Consider the following 23,975-nt stretch of genomic DNA (forward strand, 5'->3'; position numbering starts at 1 on the left):
GAATTCGAGGTGTTTCAGTAGAAATGCCTAGCAGGCAGGTGGGTGCACAGGTGTGGGGTGTAAGTGAGAAATGTAGGCTGGAGACAGATTTGAGTTGTTGCTGAATTCAGGGACTAACTGGGGTGACCTAGAGGCCATGAGCAGGGCTGGGAAAAGCAGAGAGGAGTCAGACTTGGGTGGGGCTTGGAGACGGACCTTTACTGCTTTAAGACCCCTCACCAGATAGAGCAAACCCTGATTACAAACTATTAACTTAGAAGGAAAGCCAGGGACGCTACTCCCCTGGGGCTGAGGGCGAAGGGCAAGGGGACAATGGGGGCGGGTGCGGACGGAGGTGCCGCTGCTCCAGGCTCAGGCTGACTGGCCTGTGAGGCCACTTTGGAGAGTCCTTGAGGCAGGTAGGACGAGGGGCTCACTGCCCTGGCAAGTGTGGGGACTCAGGGGGCACATTCACTGTGCCTCAAGGGCTGGAAGTGCTCAGGGACAACCCCCCTTCTCCGGCAGTGTTTCTGAGAAGCGCCTCATTCCAGTCCAGGGGCATGAGTGGCTGGCTGGCACTCCACTGCCACGAAGCCTCCCACACGCACGCGAGCTGAGGCGAGCTGAGTCCTTCCACCCCCCAACCCCCCGGAGCATGTGCCTTAATGCATCTATAGGACAAGCCCACCGAATAGAAATGTGCAACTTAAAACACATTTAGCTGCAGATTGAACAAATGGTCTCCCTTTAAAGAAAAAGTACTTGAACTGGGAACTGTTACAGGAAATCCCAGACATCTGGCCACCATACTCAAAGGCTGCAAGCATTTAGGCTGAGCAGGAAAACTTGGACATAGGAACTTCTGTCCCCATTGTCACCTTCTCATCTCTTGCCCTTCCTCTTTGTCCTGCCAATGGGTTTCAGCCCCCGGCAAGTTGGCTATGGATTCAGTGCGACCAAAGAAATGACAGGAGAACGTTTCTTTGGGGTGAAAGGGCTTTTTACCCGGCTTGTTCTCGGGGGCTAGATGGAGCACTAGCGTCTCTGCCTCTGCCCAGAGCACCGGGCGGGGCTCTCTATATAGCGCAGTGATAGCTGATTGCCTACGGGTGTGGAAGCAGCAGGCCAGCAACAGGCCGGTTACATCATCTGGTGGTTTAAGCTCAGTGAGGATCCTGGCCAGAGGAACCCCAACTTCCCCACACTCTTCAAAGCTAGGCCTGTCTCTGTTCATTGCCTCGGGGCAGGATTGTGCCAGCAGAGCAAACCTCACTCTCTGCCCAGCTTCGTCTCCTTAGATAGAAGATTTGGGAGAGAAAGATAAGGTTCCCCATCTGCTGTCCACAGGGATAGTTCATAAAATTCATAAGTACAGCATTGGGGGAGGGGACCAAGGGAACACAGACATTGAGTTTTGGAGAAGCTGGCTCTACACCCATTTCTTCACTCAGTGCCCAGCCTGAGCCCCAGAGAAGGGTAACTTGCCAGGGAGATAAGGAGGGGTCCAAGACCAGGGGTCTGGGTCTCATCTACACAGACAGTTTCCGGCGCCAATGAACTCATGCAGAAGAAATGGTGCGTGGGACGCCTAGGAAAGGCCTTAAGGGGTCTCCTGTGTGGTCCCACACCTGGAGGCGCTCCAGAGTCACTGCTGAATGGCAAAGAGAGAGAGGCATTGGTCTGAAGGCACTACAGGGTGGAAACAAAGAGCATTACCCACAACCTGAGAGTCCCCCACCCAAGACCAGGTGGGGTGTTGAAGTTCTCAGCTTCTGCAAACAGGCAATGCTGGGCATCAGATGCAGGCTCATTCTACCCCATACATCAGACACCCCACAGGGGAAGGGAGTGGGTTCTGGAAGATTCTGCCAGCCCAAATGAATAAAAAGTCAAAATAGAAGTTAAATAAAATGAGAGAGTCACGCTCCTTGTACACATGAGTTTGGGAACAATGATTCATAAAACTTCAAGCATATTTATGTAGAGATTTAACAAGTTGGCATTAAAAGAACTGGGACTTTCTGAGAAGATATTAAACAGGTGGTCACTGTACTATAAATCTGAACCTTTAGGTGTCTTTTGAAAGAAGAAGAAAAAATTATTCCAACCCCCCTCAAAAAAAAAAAAACCAGGAGAAAGAGGGTCATTGTAGTGCTAGCAGTCATTTTCCAAACATTTCACAGAAAAAAAAATCTCTTGAATCTAGTCATTCATTCATCTCAGGCAAATATGGAAAAACTGGAAGAATTAGGAATGAAGAAGGAAGTCACCAGCACAGGGGCTGGGGATGGAAAATGTTTTGCAATTTCATAGCTGTCGCCACCTCGGTTGGTGTAATGGGTCACGAGCACAGTATGTTTGGTGCCTGCTGGTAAGGGGAGCCCAGCCGAGACTCCAGACATGGGCTCCGTTGCCCTTTATGCATTTAATATCCCTGTCGCCTTGACGTCTGGAACAGTCACCTCACCCACTCCTCTGAAGGGGGCTCCTGGCAAGTCCAGAGCTCCCCGCCTCCCCTGCCGACTTGGTAGGTGGAGCCATGGAACCTTCTGCCTTCAGTGGTTTCCCACTAGGATGGGCTGCAGACATGGACTTAAGAAATACTCTTGCTGAGAAAGGGGGGGACCCCAGATTACCTGCTCACTGTCCTGACATTTCAAGGGAGGAAAGGCAGGGGGAGGGACTTATGTTAGGTATCAGGGGGTCTTTCCAGATCATCTGGATCAAAAGCACTGATTCATGTCCCCAAGGGAAATTGGGGGGGTGAGGCTCAGGGTAGGTTGGAAGCAGGGGGTGAATTGCTCAGTTAATGCCATCAACTGGGTTTGCACTTTTAAAGTGCCTTCCACGTCCACTACACCCGCAGAACAGACATACACATGGGCGTATATTTTTACTCTCCCGGTTCTCTATATGGTGCTTCGGTCCTCCAAAGTTCGCTTTTCTCTCTAAGCCTTGCCTTGAAGAATTTTCTCCAACCTTGTGAAACAGGAGGCTGAGAGTGGCGGGTCTGTCGCAAGAGCAGAGAAATGGACAGAACAGAGAGGACAACAGCTTAACCCCAGTCCCAGGGTCTCTTATCAAATTAAAAATATTTCTGAACTATTAACCCATCCCCTGTGACCTTGCCCCTGGTGGGAAGGGAGAACAGACATGCCCTGAGTCAAGGACATTCACCCCAGCTTCCTGTCTTCTAGATAAAGAACCAGGCAGGAGGTCAGCTGCGCAATGACTTACTCAGAGTTCACCAAGTAATGAGTCTAAATAATGACAGCAAACATTTCTTTAGCACTCACTGCATGCCAGGCCCTTGATGTGGTCTGTCTTATTCAATTCCTCCAACAGCCTTGTGAGGTAAGGACAAATATGAGCTCCATTCTTCCAAAGAGAAAGCCAAGCCTTACAGAGGCTAAGCGACTCAGCTGTAGAGCAGCTAAGAGGCAGGCTGGGAGGGCCACCAGACTCCAGAGCCCAGAGCAGTGACTCCTAGGCAACACCGATTCCTGGAGGGATGCAGAGAGATGCGTAAGTGTATATATATATAGCTGGAAGACAAGCTGACCAGTGTATGAAAAGAAGGGAGGTGAGAAATCTATTTTAAACTATAGGTGGTACTTTGGGGAAAGGTTAAAAATTCCATTGCTGAAAATGTTGATGCTGTTCCTTTGTCTGGCGAATACAGACATGGAGGTCATGGCTGCAAAGAGCCTGTGGAGAAGGAGCTGGAGTGAATGAGTGGGAAGGCTTGGATCACCAGCAACTTCCTTTAAATACAGGTTTCCCCCGCCATCTAAAAGCGGGGCATTCCCTTGAAACCTCTCATGAGCTGAAATGGCATAAAGTGAAGCAGTTACTATTAATTATATGGAAAGATTGGGGGGCATTCCCAGACCCAAAAAATCACCTCCCTCAGGCTTTCTGAGACCTTAGGACACACCTTGTTAACAGATGCACAAAATACATCGAGATAAAGTACAGATGCTCGCAGACACTGCTCGGAGCTCTGGGGCCTGGTGCTGAGATGCTGAGAGGGGTTTCCAGGGAAGGAGCTTGGTGGGGCCACTGTCACTGCTTTGGGGGTGCACATCCTCTAGGAGGGGTCACTGCCAAACAGACCCTGACCACTATTCTTCTCTTTGCCTTTCTTTGTAAAAGTGAAAGTCCTCCTCAGATTTCTTTCAGTTAGCGAAAACAGGCACTAATGCAGATCTTCTGTTAAAGTGCAATAGTGTATCACAAACTATCAAAAAGCAGGGGATCTCTGGAATGGGGTGGTGCTTGTTCCCCTCTCTCTTCTCCCAGCACAGCTCCAGTTCCAGGATCTCCAGTTCCAAGCCTTCTGTTGAACCTCACTCCCTGCCCTGTGCAACCCCACTGAACTCCAGGCCTCGCCCACTGGCTTCCAGGGAAATGCAGAGGACGACAGAGCCCGGGATGACAGCCTCTAGGGAGGCTGCCGAGGCTGCCCTGTCTCCAGAAACCAGCGGACCACGTGATAGGGAGGAGAGGAGAGCCCAGCCATTACCCGGATGGGAAGCTGGACTCTCTCGTCCAGTCTGTGAGCACCTGTCCAAACTTTTGGTCTTGGGACTTCTGAAGAGTTGAAGGGACTGAGAGGGGAGGGGTCAGCAACTCTGTAGTGGGTAGAAATTTTGGTGAAAGATTGAGAAAGGGTAACTGGCTGCCTAGGAGACAGCCCTGGTTTAAATGAGGGGCTGGCTGCTGGGGCCCCCAAAAGTGTTTTGAGAGACCTGAAGGGAAGCTGCAAGCTTTCTTATTACAAGCCTTGAATATTCCAGAACATCGCTTGTGCCACATTCTATTGGTCAAGCAAACCACTAAGGTCAACCCAGATCAAAGGGAGAAGTGAAAATCCGTGGTGTCTTTAATCTACCACATCCCCATTTGCCAGAAGGAATAAGTGCGGCCCACAGTGGTACCTGATTGCTTCTAGGTCAGAGAGTTGTTAGTTACTCCCTTAGTTTCCTATTGCTGCTGTAACAAATTAGCACAAACTTAATGGCTTCACACAAAAAATTAATTCTGGAAGTCTGAAGTCTGAAATGTGTCTGACAGGTGAAAATCAAGGTTTCAGCAGAACTGTGTTTCTCCTGGAGGCTCCAGGGGAAAACGTGTTTCCTTGCCTTTAGCAGCTTCTAGAGACTTTCCGCATGCGCTGGCCGTGGCCCCGTCCTCCATCGTCAGCGGAACATGCACCCGACACCCTGCCCCACTCTCACACCTCCCCTCTGGTTGTGACCTTCCTGCCTCCCCCTCATAAAGGCCTGTGCAATGAGGTTGGGCCCTCGTGGATAATCCAGGAAACTGTTTCCACCTCAAGATCCTTAACTTAATCCCATCTGCAAGGTCCCTTTTGCCTTGGTGGGTAACATATTCACAGGTTCTGGGGATTAAGACACGGACATGGGGCATTATTCTGTCTATTAGAGGGACTGAGCCCGACTAGAACACAGGCTCCCAGTGCGTGACATCCTTCCATGGCAGCATGAGGAGAGGGCTATGTCAGTTATTCACTGCCTCAAAATGTATCATAAATGGCCCACCCCCAAACTCGGGCCTTAAAACCATAACCTGTTGGTCAAGGCATGTTATCTGGTTGGGGCCATATTCAGGGTAGGGAAGACACTCTAAGACTGTGCAAACAGCGTGGATATTGGGAATGGTGAAGAATTAGGACTCTGAATTTATTTTCCTCTTTATCTCAGGACTTCAGTGATACGGCTGTTTGAGTTCCAGGTGTCAGAGAATACTTGGTCACCCGTGAGTGCTGGCCACAGGCTCCCAAGAGCCAGAGATGTTGTGGCACTCTATTCTCCAAAGGTGGCCACACGCACACATTTATCCCATCCCAGCAGCTCTTCTTACAATGTGGCCAGAAGTCCTCTTGCTGAGAGGTGGGGTTTACGATGCCTCCCCCCTGAGTCAGAGGGGGCTTGGGGTTGTCCTGACCTACAGCACAGCAGAGGTGATACCACGTGACTTCTGAAGCTTAGGTCATAAAAAAGGATTCCGCTTCTGCCTGGCTCTCTCTGTCTCAAGATGTTTGCCTTTGGAATCCAGCAACCACATTGTGAGGAAGCACGGGCCGCATGGAGAGGTCCTCTTGAAGAGGACCCAAGGCTTGCCCCCGACTGCCACCACCCACCTGCCAGCCACGTGAACAGGCAGCCTTGCAAGTGGATTCTCTGGTCCGAATCTGGCCTCCGATGCCACAGCCTTGCCTAACGTTTTGGCCATAATTTCATGAGAGCTGAGCCAGAACTACCCAGCCAAGCCACTCCCAGATTCCTGATCCCTAGGAAAAATGAGAGATAATAAATGATTATTATTTTTATAAGTCATTAATATCTGAGATAATTTGTTATGCAGCATTAGCTAATTACTACAGACCTAATATGAGGCTGAGCATAGAGAGAGAATAAACAGTCTGGGACCTCAAGGGACTGACGGTCTCTAGGTGACCGAGTGACACGAATGGATCAACAGCAGTGTATGTAGTCCATTCACGCTGCTGTAACAGAAAACCAGAGAGACTGGGTGGCTTATAAACAACAGAAATTTATTTCTTATGGTTCTGGAAGCTGGGAAATCCAACATCAAGTCACTGGCAGTTTTGGTGCCTGGGTAAACCCCATTTCCTGACTCACAGACAGCTGTCTTCGCCCTGTGCCCTCACATAGCTAAAGGGGCAGGCAGTTCCCTGGTGTCGCTTTTATAAGGGCACCAACTTCATGACGGCCTCCCAGAGGCCCCATATCCTATTATAATCACACTGGGATTAGGATTTCAACATATGAATTTGGGGCGGGGGAGACATAAATGTTCAGTCTATAGCAATATAACATGAATCTAACAGAATCAAGATATACGAGGGTTGCTAAGAGGAAGCATATGAGATATGGTAACCATATTTTCGCAACTGAAAATTGGGACAGTCGACGGACTGTCACCCATTGCAGTTTGGGATTGGGACAAAATATTTAGATCAGGACTAACCAGAATAGTTAGGTTAGCATGGTCACTTTGCTGGGAAATCATTCTGCCCGGGTGGGGCTCGGCATGATCCGGAAGGGCTACCCATGGTGACAGCCCTGCGATGGCAAAAACTGTCAGCCTTTGCCCTCCCTTCTGTCTAGGAAAGAGGGGCTCTACCCGGTCAGCTTCAGGGAGGGCTTGCAGGCCTTACAAGACTGTATTTTGGGGTTCGTGCTGCAGAATCAGGAGGAACAGGGACAGAAGAAGAAGGGGCCTAGAGCTAAGAGAAGTTTGGGAGGTAGGAATTTGGGGAAGGAGAGTTACCGGATCAGATTTGATCTGCAAAAAACAAATGGGAGTGGAAAAACAGGCTTCTGAGAAATATTGTTCTGATCTGCCCCATTCTCTTTATAGTATTTGGGCATGAGTACAAATAACTTGAGCTACTTTGGAACAGTTTTTGGTTGCCAGACTGAGTTTATTTGATGGCAACAGCTATGCGAGTGGCCAGGCGGTGCACTGTGTTTTCACAGTGGAGAGGAATAGGGTGTGGTGAGTGATTCTCTGCATAGGAGACGCTGGGGCAGGAGCTGTGAAAGGAAGACGCTGGAAGCCAAGGATGTGTTCATTTGTTCCAGGCTTGGAAGTCAGCATGACTTATGACCTGGAGAATCTGGGCTGCCCAGGCCCACTGGGCTGCCCAGGACACCAGAGGTGTCCCTGACCATGCTGGCTGTAGCCTGTGGGGCAGCGCCCGGAGTGGGGAGGGCCCTGGCAGCAGCTGGACAGGCTAACTCTCAAAACACAGGGGGCTGGGGCTGGAGGGAGAGGCAGGAGTTTGCTGGTCCCTACGAGTAACTCAGAAGTAAAGACAAGAGATAAAAATAGGGTGTGTGTAAAGAGCTGCCTCAGTTTCCCAGAATTTCCCAAGGGATTGTGAGTTTCCCCAGGGCAAGGGCCGGTTCTTACTCACATCAGACCTAATACCATGTCTGACAGGTTGCAATTGCTCAGGAAGTCATGTTGGTGGGGAGTGTGTAGGGAGGAAGGAAAGGAGGCAGGTTGGCCGGTTCTGCTCAGTTAAGTTTCCAGAATTCTGGGGTTCACTCCTCTGGCCTTCTCTGATCTAGCCATGCCTCCTTCCTCAGGTGAACTGCCGACAGAGTGCTGGGAACCCACTGGGAATCGGGTAGACCCGGATTCAAATCCACACTTCTTCACTTCAGCAATGGGACCACAAGCAAATTGTTTAAACTCCTTACCGAAGTCGAGCCTCCTGTAAAAGAGGTCAAAAGCTTGCGGCATGGAGAGTACGTGAAATAAATACCTAAATGCCCCTTACCCAGTGCCCAGCACACAGGCATGCTCAGGACACACTCGGCTCTTCCTTCCCGCTGGCACATAAACCCAGGCCCTGCTCCTTTCCGCACAGCCGGTCTGACCGTTCCTTACCCTTAGGCCTTCCCATGCTCCCCTCCTCATCTCTGCCTGTCCCGCCTGGCATCTCCCAGCTGTGGTGGCCGCCCCCTGCCTCTGCCTGGCTCCCTGCAGCATTTCTCCCACGAGCCCTGCTTAGCCTCCTTGCTGGGACCAGGGCAATGTCCATCAGGAGGCCCTGGGAGGCGAGGGGGCAGCACAGAGCCCTGAGCGGAGCCGGGGGACAGGACTCAGTGGCTTCTGCAAGGTCAACACCCGTCTCCTTCCTGCAGCTGCATACAGCCTGTTATTAGGGAGGAAAATAAAATTTAAATTTAAAAAGCGGATGCTCCCACTTGCCATGGCATTCCAGGGCTCTGTCTCAGCCTGGGAGAACCCCGTCCTCCACACCTTCCACATCACCCTGAACCCCCAGCCTCCACGGCTTCTCCATCCCTCCTGTCTCTGCCCTCTGCCCCCCCCAACAGGAGCAGAGGGCCGTCTCTGGGCATGCGGAGCTGCAGGGCAGCAGAGACCTTGGATGTGCGGGCACAGGCACTCCCATCTCCCCAAACCCTGAAGGCAGAGGGGCTACACAGGGTGCCCAAGCCCCAGGGGGTATCACACTAGCCTCAGAAGAGCCAGTGTCTGTTTTCAAGGTTGTGCTGGGCCATGCCCACCAGCAGGGGTTAGTCTCAGCCTGATTTGGTGGAGGGTGATGCCAGGCAGGGTCAGCCCATCCTGACAATGAGTGTGCCAGGCAAACACCCAGAGAGCCTAGGAGACAGGTCTGAGGTCACAGTGGAAAAAGCGCAGAGGCCATGTTAAGGCTCAGCCCCACAGGGGTGGGAACAGCACCCTGTGGCACCCAGGCTCCTGAGCCCTCTCCGCAGCGGGACACACACCCTCACAAGGGAGTGAGATGAGGACCTGTGTTCTGTCCACCATGGGGCACCAGTGCACCACGAGGCCCAGGAGGGGCCGCCAGCGTGGCTCTGTCCAGGGTGAGGAGCCAGTGGCTTGGGGAGGAGCCGTCCCAGGATGCCCTGGCCAGCCCTCGTCACATTCCAGAGCCCAGAGGACCAAGACCCCCCCGCCCTCCTTGTCTGGAGGCATTCAGCCCGGGCGTTTCCGCCGCTCCCACCCCCTCCTGTCTGTGTTCTCTTTCTGCATCCTGGGGCCAAAGGTTCAGCGGGAGCTTCCGCTGCTCTTCTCTGCAGAGGAGCTGGGCTGGAACTGGGGAGAACAGGGAGAGGGTGGGGGTCAGCCAGGGGAACTTCCCACTTAGTTTAACATTGCTGAAAAGCCAGACATCTCTAAATGTGGGCTGAGCACCCCCAAGGGCCCAGCAGTATGCCAACCACCCCCAAAATACAGAGATGAGAAGGCCCTGGGGAGCTGTCTGTCCCGGAGGGAGGTGTGTGCTTACAGAAGGGTCCTTGATGGCCTCATTGGCTCGGGCCCCCAAGGAGACCAAGAGAGGAGCTGTCGCTGAGGCTTCCAGCCCACTGCATCCCACAGGCGGTGTGAGCGCAGGCGCCACGCCTGCCTGTTCAGTCCCTCACCCAGTGCCTGGCCCTCTGGGGGTGCTTAGTGCACATCTGAATGGGACAGAGTGAGTCAGTGAATGAAACGAGGTGGCTCAAGAAGGGTGCCTGGAGGGAAGGGTGTCTGAATTGTGCTTTAGAGGGTGAGCACAGGCTGACTACACCAAGGAGGAGGGACTTTATTCTAGGCAGCTGGGAGGCTTGTAAAGGAGGGCAGAAGAGGGACTGTCCACAGAAGGGCAGGAGGGACAGCTTCTCTGCTGCTCTCAGGAAAAAGCTCAGGCCCCTTAACATCACCCGCAAGGCCCTTCGGAGCCGGCTTTGCCCACCCTCTGGTACGGTCTCTCCCCACACCTTCCTGGTCCACTGCTCTCCAGCTGACCCAGGTATTTATTTGCAATCATTGGAACGAGCATCTTCCTCTCCCTCCTCCAGGCCTGTAAACATCCCCATCCCTCTGGCAGAAGGGGGCTGCCAGAGGGCCTCTTCCTCCCAGGGTCCTCCCTCCTGCAGTTGGCGGGCGGTGGGGGGGCTGCCCTCTCAGTGTGGCCACACCGTCCGTGCTAGCCCCATGCTCACACTAATCACACTTACTGACGAGGATTTCAGCAGGGTTGGCTCCAGTGTCAGAGGCGGCCAGCATCCAAGGGTCAAAACAGAGGCTGTGTGGTCCCAAACACCCCTGACCTCGGCTCTCACGGATCTTGCCTTCTAGCCTCAGAGTGGAAGAGGCTGGCTAGAGTGGTCGTGGCTTACAAAGCTTTTCTATACAGACATCTCTAAACGTGATCACACGTGGCAAACATCCTCTGTTAATACAGATTTCCCATTAGCCTGGAAGTTCCTGGGGGTTAGAGAGATCAAGTCTTGCTGTCCTTTGTAATGCCATTTAAGTGGCACACCAGGCACACGGTAGGCTTAATAACTGTTTCTTTATTTGGTTAATCAAGCAATCCCATCCACTTAGAGAAGGTGTCCTGATAACTTGCAGTCTCCGCACTAACTCTTGAATTGGCAGCAGGCAGAGGTACGCCTACCTAGAGGGTATGCCCAGAATGGAACCTAATCCCCGAGGTGGGAAGGAGAAGGCTAAGGCAGTGAATGGGAAGCAGGCTCCCCATTAAACATGACATGCTTGCAGGTGGAAAGGCTACGAGAGCAGCTGGCCCACCTTGTAACATGGGAAACTGGGACTCAGATATGGAAATGATTTATCCAAGGTCAACAAGACAGCTCTGCATGTCAGACCCAGATGTGTGATCTTGGCCCTCGACGGTCAGCCCTCAGGCAGCCTCTCCACTGTGCCAGGCTGTCTCCCGTGGCCTCCTGCTATCTTTCCCAGGAAGGTCGTGGGCATTTGTGTCAGACCTGAGCTCAGATCCTGATTCTGCTATGATTGCTGTTTGGCGGTGATCAGCTGCCCATTTATCCCTTTGTGAAAGAAATCAGCTCGTGAGCCCTAAGCGAGATAATGTCAGCAGAGTCCCTGGCACTGTGCCTGACCCAGGGCACCCATGAATGTCAGCCCTGCCCTTTACTCCTGGCTCTTCAAGGTTGTTCTTCTTGCTTCTCTGTCCTTCCTGGCCCTTAGGAAATCATAAAGTGTGTGTAGAAGGGCCACGGGAGGTCTTTGGCCCACTCCCCAACACCCCATCCTCCCCTGAGCTTCTGAGGAGGGTGCCTCGCGGTGTAACCCATGCTATCAGATAAGGGTGGGCACGGCCCTCTTCCTGGGGTCTAACTCAACACTTCTGGCTGCAGTTTAGAGATGAAGCCGTCCTCTCTTGCCCTCCAGGAGGATATGAACAGCTCCTTGCATATCCTTTTTCCTTTTTCTATTCTGCATGTTTATTTTCTCCAGTGCCCTGATTCATCTTCCGTCTCCTTCCTGAAGGTCTCAGGAGCTGCCTCCAGCCCCTCTCTCCAGCCTCCTCGTCCCCACCTTCTGTCTTTGATGGCAGCTCCCAATGTGTCCTGAGCGCAGCCCAGGCTGCACTGCCCCACCAGGCCCAGGCATCTCTGCAGGCGCCTGCCTGTGCTGGGAGCTTTTCTCTGCCACCACGCCGCAGCTCCCGCTGCAGTCGGGACAGAGCGGAAACTGTACAACTGAAATGGGTCTGCAGGCTGTGCCCACAGCTCTCACCCAGCACCTGCTGGGGAGAACCGGGGATTGAGGCCACCCTCCCGGCTCCTCTGATGAAATGCCAGAGACCCCCAGGACCCCTGCCCATTCCACCAGATGGGTGCTATAGCTGCCCCTGCCCCAGACCCACCCTGGGCCGCACTGCCCCCTTAGCCACAGAAATTCCAGGGCAGGCCGAGGCAACACGCCTGGAAAACAAACCCTGTGCCGAGGCACTGAGAATGGGCCAGAGGGTTCTGTTTAATCCAAAAACAATGAGCAGGGACCAAACCTCATAAATCAGGAGGGATTTTTGGTCGTGCTAAGGGCAGCCAGGCTCCTCTGTGCTGGCTGCCTCCCCCTCCTTCTGCCTCACTCTCCCCCCACCTCCCAGAGTGGGGGCAGGTCAGGAAGGAGGGCAGGCGGCCGGGCAGGAAGGAAAGCAATGGGCTGAGTTAGCAGGAACCATTTCCCTGCCTGGTGTGTCCCCTGCCTTCGGTGTGCCCTGAAGACCTTGTTGATATTCCAGTCCTGGCCAGCCTGGGGACCGGCAAGACCTCCTACCCAGGGAGCACGTTCCAGCTTCGCCGAAGCACCTTCCTGTCCATGAATCTTCTATCCCCCAGCTGCCCTGGATAGGGTGAGGCCAGCCTCGGAGGCCAGAGACATCAGCTGTGCCCACACCTGACTCCTTCCTAGCAAGCTGGCCAGGCCTCTGGTGTCGGGCCCCTGCATCTGGGACCACCCCTTGGACAGCATGTCTTCTGCTGATAGAGAGGAGACTTCTGGAAGCTTCTATACACTGGCCTCATATTGAGGTGCTTGACAGCATGGACTCTGGTTCAAAACCTGTCTCTGCCCCTCATGGCTTCAAAAGCTTTGGCACGTTTTTTAGCCTCTCCCTGTCTGTTTTCTTTATCTGTAAAACAGCGGTAACACCAGCACCTACCTCACAGGACTGTCATGAGGATTGCTTGATGACAGTCAGAAAGTGCTTAAAGCCGTGCCCAGGACCCAGCAAGTGTCCTCTTAGCTTTTGCTAAATAAGCCAGTGACAGTTCTGAGATACAGGCCTTCTCTCAGGCGTGCACAGCTGTCACGGTCCCCAGACCACTTCTCCAGACCCTTCATGTGCTCAGCAAGTATTTATTGAATCGCCACAGTCTCCCTGTGGCCTTGTGCTTGCTGCGTGAACAGCAACAAAGTTTCTCATGCCCCCGGCATGTCCAGTAAACGTACTGCAGATACGTAATTTCAAGCTGTGTGGTGTGCTGTCAAGGATGCAAAGACTAGGATGCTGTACGAGTATAAGCAGAGCCAACCCCCTCGGGGGCTTGAGTGCACGAGCCCCTCGAGGGGAGAATTACATGAAGCCAGACCTGAAGGATGGGAAGGAGCCGATACGGGAGTTGGGGAGTGGGGAACAGCACTCTGGGCAGAGGGAACAGCGTGTGTGAGGGACTCAGGGCAAGAAGGGCGTGACATGGAGCAGAGAAGGAAGAAAAGCGGTGTGGTTTTTCTGCGGGGGAGTCAGGGCAGGGCAGGAGCTGGGGTCAGACCCCACGTGTAGCACCAAGTACGGAAGGGCTCTAAGCGGCCCAGTCCGCATCTCGCTGGCGGAGCCCATGCTGGCTGCAGGTGGGGGGCGGCTTGGTGGTGGCGAGGGAAGACGGGAGTCCCGAGGAGGGGCTTGCGGTGCACAAGGGGTGCCTAGACTGGAGACATGACCATGCGTGGAGAGAACTGGCTCAAGTAGAGGTGCACTGCAGAGGCAGAAGGCTGGGCCCAGACGGGGCATGGGTGGGAAGCTTCCAGGGTTTAGGGGTGTCAAGCTTGTTGTGACTCCAGCGGCGGTGAAGGTGGGTCTAGGGGAGAGGATGTGAGCGTGGCATCCAGGCTAATCCCCACATTGCCCAGGGCCCTCGGGGAGATGGATATTGTAACATCCCAAACATTCCTTTCTTCAACATTACTAAACATGCTCTTTGTCATTTTGCTCTAGTGAAGACCTGCAGTAATGGTCTTCAAACAAAATAGAAGACTCCTGACAACAGGTTCTTTCTGGCACAGAGCGGAGAGTGACTGTCCAAAATCCCATGCTCCCATCCAGAGCTTTCAGGGTCTGGATCCAGACTAATCCTGCTTCACCACTTAGCAGCTACGAGTTCTCGGGTAAATTGCTTAAATCTCCCTGTGCCTCCATCTCCTTTTCTGCAAAGGGAGATTATAGAGCAGTCCCCGCCCCAGAGGCTATTTTGAGGAGAGCGTGAGATTTGCTGAGCACAGTGTAAACATTCCCATCCATACACTGAAAGAGCAAATGCTGGTTTTCACCAGCAGCTGAGTCACACCAAGTTTATCATCTACAATCCTACAAGCGTTTCCAGACATGCTGCTTCTAAGCCCTGCTTCCATCATTCTGTGCTCACACACTTGGGTTTCTGAACTTAAGCTCAGGGCCTGACATTTCTCCCTGTTAAATCTCATTTCCTTGGTCGCAGCCTGTGGAGCTGGCCTGTCAGGTTCCTCTGCCTTGGGGAGGGGGGAGGTCCTGTGGTGCATGCTGAATCCATTTGTGTGGCTACAGAGGCATCCAGAACCGGTGCTCTTGCCATCCTCTTGCCTGTTGCAGAGCGACCCTGACTTTGGGGGCTGGAGGCTGGGCAGGCCGGGGCTGAGATGGGCTGAGGCTGCAGCCTGTCTGCCTTGGCCGGAAGCCGATCCAGCCCGACCGTCCTGGTCCCCGTCTCCCAAGTCAAGCACTGGCTTTGAGTTCTGAGATGTAGGGCCAGAGGCACTGGTCCAAAGTCACTTGGTGGCTTGGCCAGTGAGTGACACAGGCCTAAGGCTCAGGCCCTAGCTCAGCGCTCTCCCCAAAGGCCCACCACCTTATGGTCACTCCTCTTTCCAAACCACCGTCACATTCCTGACCTTGGACCAGAGAAGGCTGTGGGCCTGAGGGATAGAAACAGCTGGCTCCATACAGTCAACGTTCCTCTCCTGCTTCCACAGAGTGGGGTGGGCACAGGGGCCTTGGGGTCAGCCACAGCCCCGCCTTGCTCACGCCTGCTGTTCCTGGACTGGTCCGAAGAGCCTCCTCCATGCTGGCTGGGGATCTGTGCTCCACCTCCCTCTCACCTCTCCTCTGAACCTTTCCAAAGCCCCTGTCCCCACCTTGGAGCTGATCTCACAGAGGGGAGGTGGGGGCTTTGATGGCGGGGCGTGACTGCGTGCACTAGAGAGCCTTCATCCTGTGGGGCCTCTCTCCCTGACTTCCTGAGGGCAGATGGGTCCCCTGTCAGGCAAGAGCTCCCCGGGCAGGACTGTGCACCTCGGGAGTTCCTCTCCTTCTCCTGCCCTCCAAGCACCTACGGGCTCTGTTCACAGATGGCGCTGAACTTGAAAGTGAGCCTGCCACTTGGCAAAGGCCTGCAAGGAGAGCGAAACCTAGAAGCCCAGTGGAGCAATGGCCCATTGATTCCACGGTCCTCTCAGGCTCCAGGAGAGGGGGAGTGGAGGGACATGTGGGGGGTGCCAGGCATGTGTGGCTGCCCTCTGGGCCAGGCACAGCAACATGCCTTTAGTGCAACTGGAAGACTCACCCAGATTCCAGAACCGATGGGTGCCTCGGTCCAGCGCCCACCCCCAGCCTCCCTCTCCTGTGAATGCACTCCTTGTTCACCATGCATGCTGTGAGGTACTTTTCCAGGTGGGAGGTGCTAGGGAGACTTGAACTCCCCTAACAAGGAGGCCTGCAAATCACCAGGAGGGCAGGGAGAGAGGGGACTGGCAGCCCACACATTAACCCTCGCTGGAGCAACCGACCCCGGCTAGAGAATGAGAAAACATTCTAGAGGGCACCCTCTTCCCCAAGTCCCCCATTTCTCAAATAAACCTTGGTTAATTTTCCCTGCCAATCTGCTGGTCTGGTTTAGAAAGGACCATAGAGGGAAGGGCTGGGATAGAGGACAGAGAGAAAAAAAAATAGAAACCCTTTGTATTTGTGTCAGGCTTCGTGTCTTTTGAAAGCATTTTCACCCCTACCAACCTGGCTGCTATTGTGTATCCACTCATCTGCCAGATTTAGCGAGAGGCTACGTACGTGGCAGGCTCCTGCTGATGCTGCCAGGGAGGTGATGGGCAAGCGGAAGAGAGGAGAGCGGGCGTGGGAGACAGGGTGGGCAAATGCTGAGGATTTAAGGCGGGAAAGGAGAGTCACGGGTACTAAAGGAGGCAAACAGCCACCCATCTGGTGGAGGCATCGAGGGCTTCACAGAGGAAGTGACAGCTGATCCTGGCTGCCCCCGACAGAGGAGTGAGGGAGGGGATGGGCGGGAGGAAGTTCTTCATGTCGTCTAGCCCAACTCTCACACTGGTGCCGGTCTGCTGACAGCTGCTGGCATGAGGAGAGGCCCAGAAGCCACGGCATATCGGAAAAGATGAAGGAACTTTGAAGGTTGCTCTGGAGAAGAGACTTGGAGGCAAGGAGCGGCCTCGTCATTATCTGGCCTGATGGCTGATGGAGAGACCAAGCAGATGCTGTGACGCCAGTGGGGAGAATGGGGGCTAGTGGGTGCAAGGGAACTGTCTGAGCTCAGTGGAGAGAGACAATGGGTGATAGGGTACAGACAAAACAACCAGGAGTGATGCCGCCTACCACAAGAGAACGTTCTGGCCACGTCTGGGGAAGATTTGGGTTGTCACAGCTGGAGGAAGGGGTGTTCCTGGCATCAAGTGGGCAGAGGCCAGGGACACTGCCACATATCCCACAATGCTCAGCACGGCCCCCGTAACGACTCCCCAGCCCCAAATGCTAACAGACCAATGCAGGGGAGAGGACACAGACGTGGGGTTCCAATCCAAACAGCAGTGGCGCCAAGGGGTTGGGGCCCACCTCTAGACCAAGCGCCAGCACTCCAGCTCTCCTGCTGTCGGCGTCCTCATCTATGAAATGGGGATGACAGACCAATGTGTGGGGGCAGAGTGCCCTTCAGTGAGGCCTTCTGTGGGGTGAAGAGCAATTGTAGGGTGTCTGCGGGAGAGAAGGTGGCCAGTCCTGCTTGTTATTTATAACACAAGGAGGGTTTGTTTCCTTTTGATCTGCAGGACTGCCCAGCAGTGGATCTGAGCACCAGAGAAGCTGTGAGTTGTAAGGAGTTTTCTGCCCGACCTCATGCAGGCATGTTGTAGAGGGCTTTCTGGAACAGGTGGGAGAGCAGGCTAGTGATGTGTCCATTACTTGGTCCTTCCATTCCGGCATTTCTCTGGAGGGGGTTCTGACATCTGTGCTGTAGCCCAGAGCCCCCAGAATCAGAGGGATCGCACTCCTCCAGACACCTGATAAAAGTGGTAGCAGACCCTCACGGCCCCCACCTGAAATAATGCCCCTGCCTCACCCTGTCCCATTTCCTCGGTTCTGGCTTTTCATAAAACGTAGCAAACTGAAGAGGGTCCTCAAAACAGTAATGCAAAGGATGCAGAGGTCAGGAGAGCACCCATGCCGACAGGGTGGGCACTCTGCCTGGGGGAGGGGAGGCGGAGGGAACGCGGCATGTGTTGAGTGGGATGCTGGCCCCCTGCTCTCTGCCCCTTCAGAGGCCAAAGGAGAAAGAGCTTTGCTGGTAACAAGAGGCTGGCGAGAGTCTGAAGTGCCTCCTGGTCCAGAAGGCCAGCAGCCTATGGCCCAGGCGTGGCGAAGGAGGCTGTGTCCTCCCCCGACCTGTGTAGATGCTGGCTCAGGACCAGTGGATGCTGGGAAGAGGCCAGTGAATGGGCGAACCATGCCCTAGAGCTGGAATCAGCATTTGCCACGCCAGCCCCCAGCACCACCGGGTGTCCTGCTCTTACTGTAGCCTGAAAGGTTGGACTGGGTGGAAGGAGCTCACAGATTAGTGAGGTCACCTCTGGGCGACCTGGGAGGAAGGTAGGAGGAAGAAGGACAATAATTCATGGACCTCAGGCAAGAGGCTGGGAACGCATCTACCTCAATGGTTTATTCAGAGCAAAGAGGGCATCTTGGGGGTCTGCTTTGGCCTGAGAGTGTCCACGGGTGCTGCTGAGCAGCCCTCTGCCATGGCTGTCACTGCCAGGCTGTCAGGAGATTTGTCATCACTTGCTTGTCTCTGCACGTCAATCGCTGTCTGCCTGTTGCAACTGAACGTGACTTTCCCAGATGTGCTCCCTGTCTACCGTTGCTCCCCCCATGCCTGACCCACTCGCTCTGCAGAGTGTGTCCAGGTAGGAGGCCAGTTCCACAGACGCAGGCGACACAAACTGCCTCCGCCTGCCCCTCCCGCTGTGCACATGGGAAGCTCCAGCTGAACTGGACCCTTTGCAATTCCCCCCACACTCCTGGCGCCTTCCCACCCCAGGCCTTCGCTCCTGCTGGTCCCTTGCCTGGAGGCCCTTTGCACGTCATCCAAGCAGATTCTGCGCATTCTGTAGGGCTCTGGCAGGCACTGCTCACTGCCCAGCCTTTATCCATTTCCCCTTCTGCCTCTCTTACAATACACGGCTTTTGTTTGAGAAGGGAGATCAACCTGCCTTCCTAAAAAGACTGATTTTCCAGGCCCCTTGTTGCCAGGGGCTAGGATGGGACACCCTTCTGGCTAATGGAATATAACGTTTTTAACAAAAAAGGAGCAGGCAGAGCTGGCACATGTCTGGCAAGTGTCTCCAGCTTTTCTCCGCGCTCTCTGAGTCTGTGACGTGATGCTCGCAGGCAGAGCAGCCAGTCTGCAGCCCTCAAAGGCCACGTGTGCAGGGCGCCTGCCCTGGGAGAGCTAAGGGGCCTGGGTCCTTGAAGACATTCCTGAAACCTGCACTGGCCTCTCGCCGCAGTTCTTGTGACCAGAGAAAAATAAACCCCTCTGCGTTAAAGCGCAGGAGTCAGTTTCTGCTCCTCGTGGCCAAATCTAACCCCTCCCCATGCATCTCCCGCTGTGTTAGTTAAAAATGCTCTCTTTTTTCTCCTCAACCTCTTTTAAGTTGTATTTCTTTCTGGGCAACCCACCCTCTCCAATAAACTCATCCACTCCCATGGCTTCCAATGACTTTCAAATCCCTATCCTTTCTCAGAACCTTTCTCTGAGCTCCAGAGAGAGATTTCCACTGCATACGTGATTTTAATATTTGGATACATGCAGACCTTACCCTCAGAATGTCCAAAAGTGGGTCCTTCATCTTCCCACACCTGTGTTTCTTTTTCATATCCTCTTAGTAGATACCATCATAGTCCACTGGCTGCTCAAGCTAGAAGCCTGAAAATCATCCTGTTTTCTTTCCCTTCCTTCATTCCCTACATCCCATCACCAAGGCCTGTGACTTCCACCTCTTAGATCCCTCTATCGCCAATGCCACCATCGTAGCTGGAGCCATCTTCTCTCGCCTTTGTGACCATCACTGTTTATTCTCTACCCAGCAGTCACTCCTCTTTTTACCTGGCCGTCAGAACCCCAGCTTTGCTCCAGGCAGCAGTGTGTCTGGCTCCAAGCACTCAATCATAATGAGCAATCTGGATATTCAATGTTCTAGCCTCGTTTGTGGTCAGAGGAGCAAGGTGATCCAGTTCTGACCAACGAGAAGTAAAGAGAAACCTGTGATCAGCTTCTGGGAGTGTTTTGTTTCTCTGAGAGAAAGAATCAATGGTGACTAACCCTGTCCCTTCCCCCTCCTCCCTGCCTCGAATAATATTATTGTGTCTGGAGCTCAGGCAGCCATCTTGCAACCATGAGGACACAAGCAAGAGAATAAAGAGCCCACACATGGAGGACGGGGTTGTGGAAGGATAGAAAAAGCTTGGGTCTTAAATGATATCACTGAGCTGCCCAACCACCCTGAGCATGCCCCATTTCCGGATTTCCTGCTGGTTAACCATAAATAACATTACAGATTTAAACTATGTTGATATTCTCTTATTTACAAACATAATTCTGATCTGGACATTTCCCTGTCTAAATCCTTTTGAAGGCTTCCCATCCTTTAACTTAGTGTAACTTGTATGACCAACATCACCAGCTTGGAATAAAAGTAAGTACCTGCCTCTTTTTACTATTCACAGCTGCTTGAGCTCCAATCTGCATCCCTCTGGGGCCTGAGGACCACAGTGGTCACTCAGTCTGAAACAGTCCATCTGGCTTTCAAATGCCAAGAGAAGGAGAACTTGAGACTCTGCCAGGCCACCATCAGTTCCTTTCCTTTTGGCCATCACGGACTGTCACATGGTGCCTTACGTGCAGGCTGGTCACATTGGGCCGACGCACCCCTACCTGATGCTGCGTGACACCCTTTTGGAGTCACACGCTTGCACTCGCCACAGTGGTAAGTCTGTAAGGGAGGAGAATCCCGTGCCTTCCTGTGGCACTGGCTACAGTATACTCACGGTTCCAGCTCTGCAGGCTTACACTTGTACCAGACCAGATGTCCCAAGCTGGGGTGACTAGATGCCCTTGGGCAACCAGACTCAGCTGCATGCTGGTCAGATCAGCCTTCACCCCAAAGCCCTTTAATCTCATAGGGCTGAATCCTACTCATAGAGTTGAACTCCAGGCTCTGCTTTCTTAAAGTTTCCCTAACTCTGCACTTTTACTGTATCTGGAGGAAGTGTGGGAGTTTAGGGGGTTTCTCATAATATGTCTGAACCCTGGCTATTCTCATCTCCATCTCATACCAGTCTCCTCTGGGTTTCTTAGCATCAAGGATGCTAGACTTCTTGGGGATTCTTATAAGCATCAAGCTTTTTCTCGCTTTCAGGCTTAAACATGTTCCTTCCTTTGCCCGAACATGTTCCCAGTCTCTTCCATGTAGCTCTTCTTCCTTTAGATCTCAGCCTACACATCACCTCTGTAGACAGGTTCACCTGACTCAGCTTCTCCTTCCAGAACATTCACATGTTCGTTAAAACTTACTTTTTCTATTACCAAGTAAAGTCCGTCCATGATGTGCGTCGCTTAGCACAGTACTAAAAAAAGAGTAAGTGAATGAATGGACGAATGAATGAGGTTCGGTTTGATCTCCAAGGACACACCCTCTTCTTTAAGTGATGACGTCCACTCATCCTGCACACCTTCCTTGCACCTCCACCCCTAAACTGGTTAAATCACCCTTCCTCTGAATTACAGTAACATATTTCACTTTCCTATCACAGGCCTAATCTCATTATATCATGATTACATGTTTACTTACCCACTATTCCATCTATAATTTGAGCTCCTTAAGTTCTGTGGCTTTGTTTTATTCACCCCAAGAAGAGTGCTTGGCATCTCAATGATGTTCACTTTTTAAATTAATAAATCCATGGTGAGAAGAGCCCCATGAACCCTTAAAAGTACGGGGTGGGAAGCAGGGTTGGGGCAGAGGCAGCAATTTTAGATTTAGCTTACTGGCCAGAGCCTGGCACAGATGAATCCATTCTCTGGTTAATCTATTTGAGGAAGTGGATAAAGAGTTCTGTGTTTCTGTCTAAGTGTGTACTTGCATAATTATCTTTAACTAGAAAAATACAAACTATCCCAGATAGGGGAAGATTGGGGAGGCAGATGGCCTCTGTTTTAGGAGCTTAATCAGCAAGCCACAGGGGCTATTTTCAGAGTTTCCAGTGAGTTCTTGGCTATGCTAAGGGGGAAGGAGCCAAATCTGGGGACACATCTTGAAGAGAGCCGACTTGTTCCATGTAAGAAAGTAAGAGGAGCTGGGATTTGGCCCCTGAGAAGACCACGGAGAAGAGGGAGAAGGAGATGTGCTGAATAACATGGCGAGGCTGGATTCTGAGCTGTGAAAATGACCACTGGATTTTTAAAAATAAGAAGAGAAATGTCTATTGCTTACTAAGCAGTTTGCAATACTAAAATGTCAATCTATTCATTTCTTCAAATCTTCCCAAGTTTGCCACATCACAGAAGCCTCGTGTTTCTGCCTTGATCTCCATCTGCACAGAGGTGGTGTGGAATAGGGACAGTCACAAGGAATAGCCAGAGGGCCCTGGGCTGAATGATCCATCGAAAGCAGGAGTGCCCTCTTGAAGTCTGCAGAAAACTTGAGATGGGCATTAGATTGCAAAGTCCAAGGGGTTATGATGGTTCAAGGCACATTTGCCCTGCTCTTTGGGGTCAGTGTGACTGGTGAACAAGTGTGTGTGTGCTTCAGCGGCAGCGCACGTGCAAGTAGAAAGGGTGAGCTTTCACTGCGCCGTTGACGGCATGGCTGTGTCTGCAACTACTTGAAGGGGTGTGTGTTCATATACTCCTGCCTTCATGTATGATGTGGTCGCATGTTGTATCCGTCGGCGATGCTGCTAAATATTCATGTGATCATACTTTTCTTCCTCACTGACTTTTCACACAGGGAAACTGAGCCACCTCCCACCCCACGAGGAGCAGAGGCCTTCCCAGGATCAAACCAGTTCCCTGTCTCTGTGCCCAGCCAAGTAGCATTCATTCCCAGGCCCCGTCTTCCCTTCCCCTGGCCCTGCCCTATTTCCCTGACTTCTTCCTCCAACCCCAAGCACAGCCAAGGCCCTTAACCAAAAGACAGGAAAACAAAAAATCAGGTCACAGATGTGTTCCGTTCCATCCTCTCCCTCCCTGCCATCCTCACCACAGGCCAATAAATTCTCAGTACATATACAACAAGCACATCACATACCCAAACCCAGTTGTGCGCCTGCCTGGTGACAGACCCAACAGAGGCGGATACTGGGGGTGACCACACTCGCCTACCGCATGGCCCACCCATGTCTCTAGCACCCTGGCCCAGCTCACTTGCTCTGTCTAGACAGCCTCAGAATTACTTTTCTGTCTGAGTGCAAGGTGATACATTTGTGCCGTCTCTACTGCCAGCTCTCCTTCTCCCTGTGTGGACACTGCCTGTCTGGGTGCAGGAAGAGCCTGAGGGCTCCTGGGCAAGATCCCTGTCTGGAGGCTGGAGGGACGAGAGAGATCAGCAGTCCTGCTTCGGCTTGCAAAGGGCTCCCTCAGGCTGGTCCCCCCCTGGAGACCAGAGTGAGCGTCGGGATCTCTGGAATAAGCCGGGCATCTGGGACTCTCATTGGAGACTGTTTACTCGTCTGCCTGCATGGCAGGTTAGGAGCCCACGGCAGCCCACTTCCTGCCAGACTTTCAGGAATGATTTCTCCAAGCCAGCGTGGCCCAGCCTGGGTAGGAACCCTCCTGTTCGGCCCTCCCCTCTCCCTCTCCACATCAGCCACGTGGATGTGACTCACGCAGGCTCTCCGAGCCCTGCCAAGAGCAGCCTGAGGACTGCCCAGGGAACGCCGGACCGGTTACTTCAGGGGCAGGGACAAGCGCAGGGTCCCCTAGGAACCCCAAGGGCCTCCTCCTCCCACCCACTACTGCTCCCCAAGTAGACTACCACCCAAACCAGGTGAGGCCACCTGCTGCCCTGCAGCTCTGGAGAAAGTCCACCCCTCCGCACTGGCTCTCCCCCTCCTCCGACAGCAGGCACCACGATCCAGGCCCACTGGCTGAGGGCTCTGGGCTTCTCATGGAAATAGTGCATATAAATAATGTACACCTAAACAAGGCACTCATGTTATTTTGTTTGTCCTCATTATCAACCTGTGAGACTATTATCTCTCCCTTTTCAAAGAAGAAAAACTGAGGGTAAAAATATTAAATGAAAGCAGAGCATAGAGAGTTTTTAGGGTGGTGAAGTCATTCCGTATGATACCGTGATGGTAGGTACAGATCGTCATTACATACCCATCAAAACCCATAGAACCCACAAGATCAAGAGCAAACCCGAAGGTGAGCTATGGACTTGGGTGATAATGACCTGTCGGGGAACGCTCCGTGGCTCAACAAAACTGCCCCTCGGGTGGGGGTGCTGGGAATGGGGGAGGCGGTGCATGTGTGGAACTCTTTGTATTTTCTATGAACCTAAAAGTGCTCAAAAGAATA

The 23,975-nt window shown here is 52.9% G+C and overlaps 1 long non-coding RNA gene across 1 annotated transcript in view; it reads right to left on the minus strand.

The window, feature by feature from the left end:
• Positions 1 to 5,660: 5,660 nt before the first annotated feature.
• The window catches only part of LOC108409946 (uncharacterized), a 117,091-nt gene continuing 98,776 nt past the window's right edge, over positions 5,661 to 23,975 (minus strand). The window contains exon 3 of the long non-coding RNA XR_001856369.3: positions 5,661 to 6,295. This is a non-coding gene — a long non-coding RNA (uncharacterized lncRNA). The remainder of the gene's footprint in view (positions 6,296 to 23,975) is intronic.

The sequence above is a fragment of the Manis javanica genome, chromosome 11 (assembly GCF_040802235.1).
Source record: "Manis javanica isolate MJ-LG chromosome 11, MJ_LKY, whole genome shotgun sequence".
Classification (NCBI taxonomy): domain Eukaryota; kingdom Metazoa; phylum Chordata; class Mammalia; order Pholidota; family Manidae; genus Manis; species Manis javanica.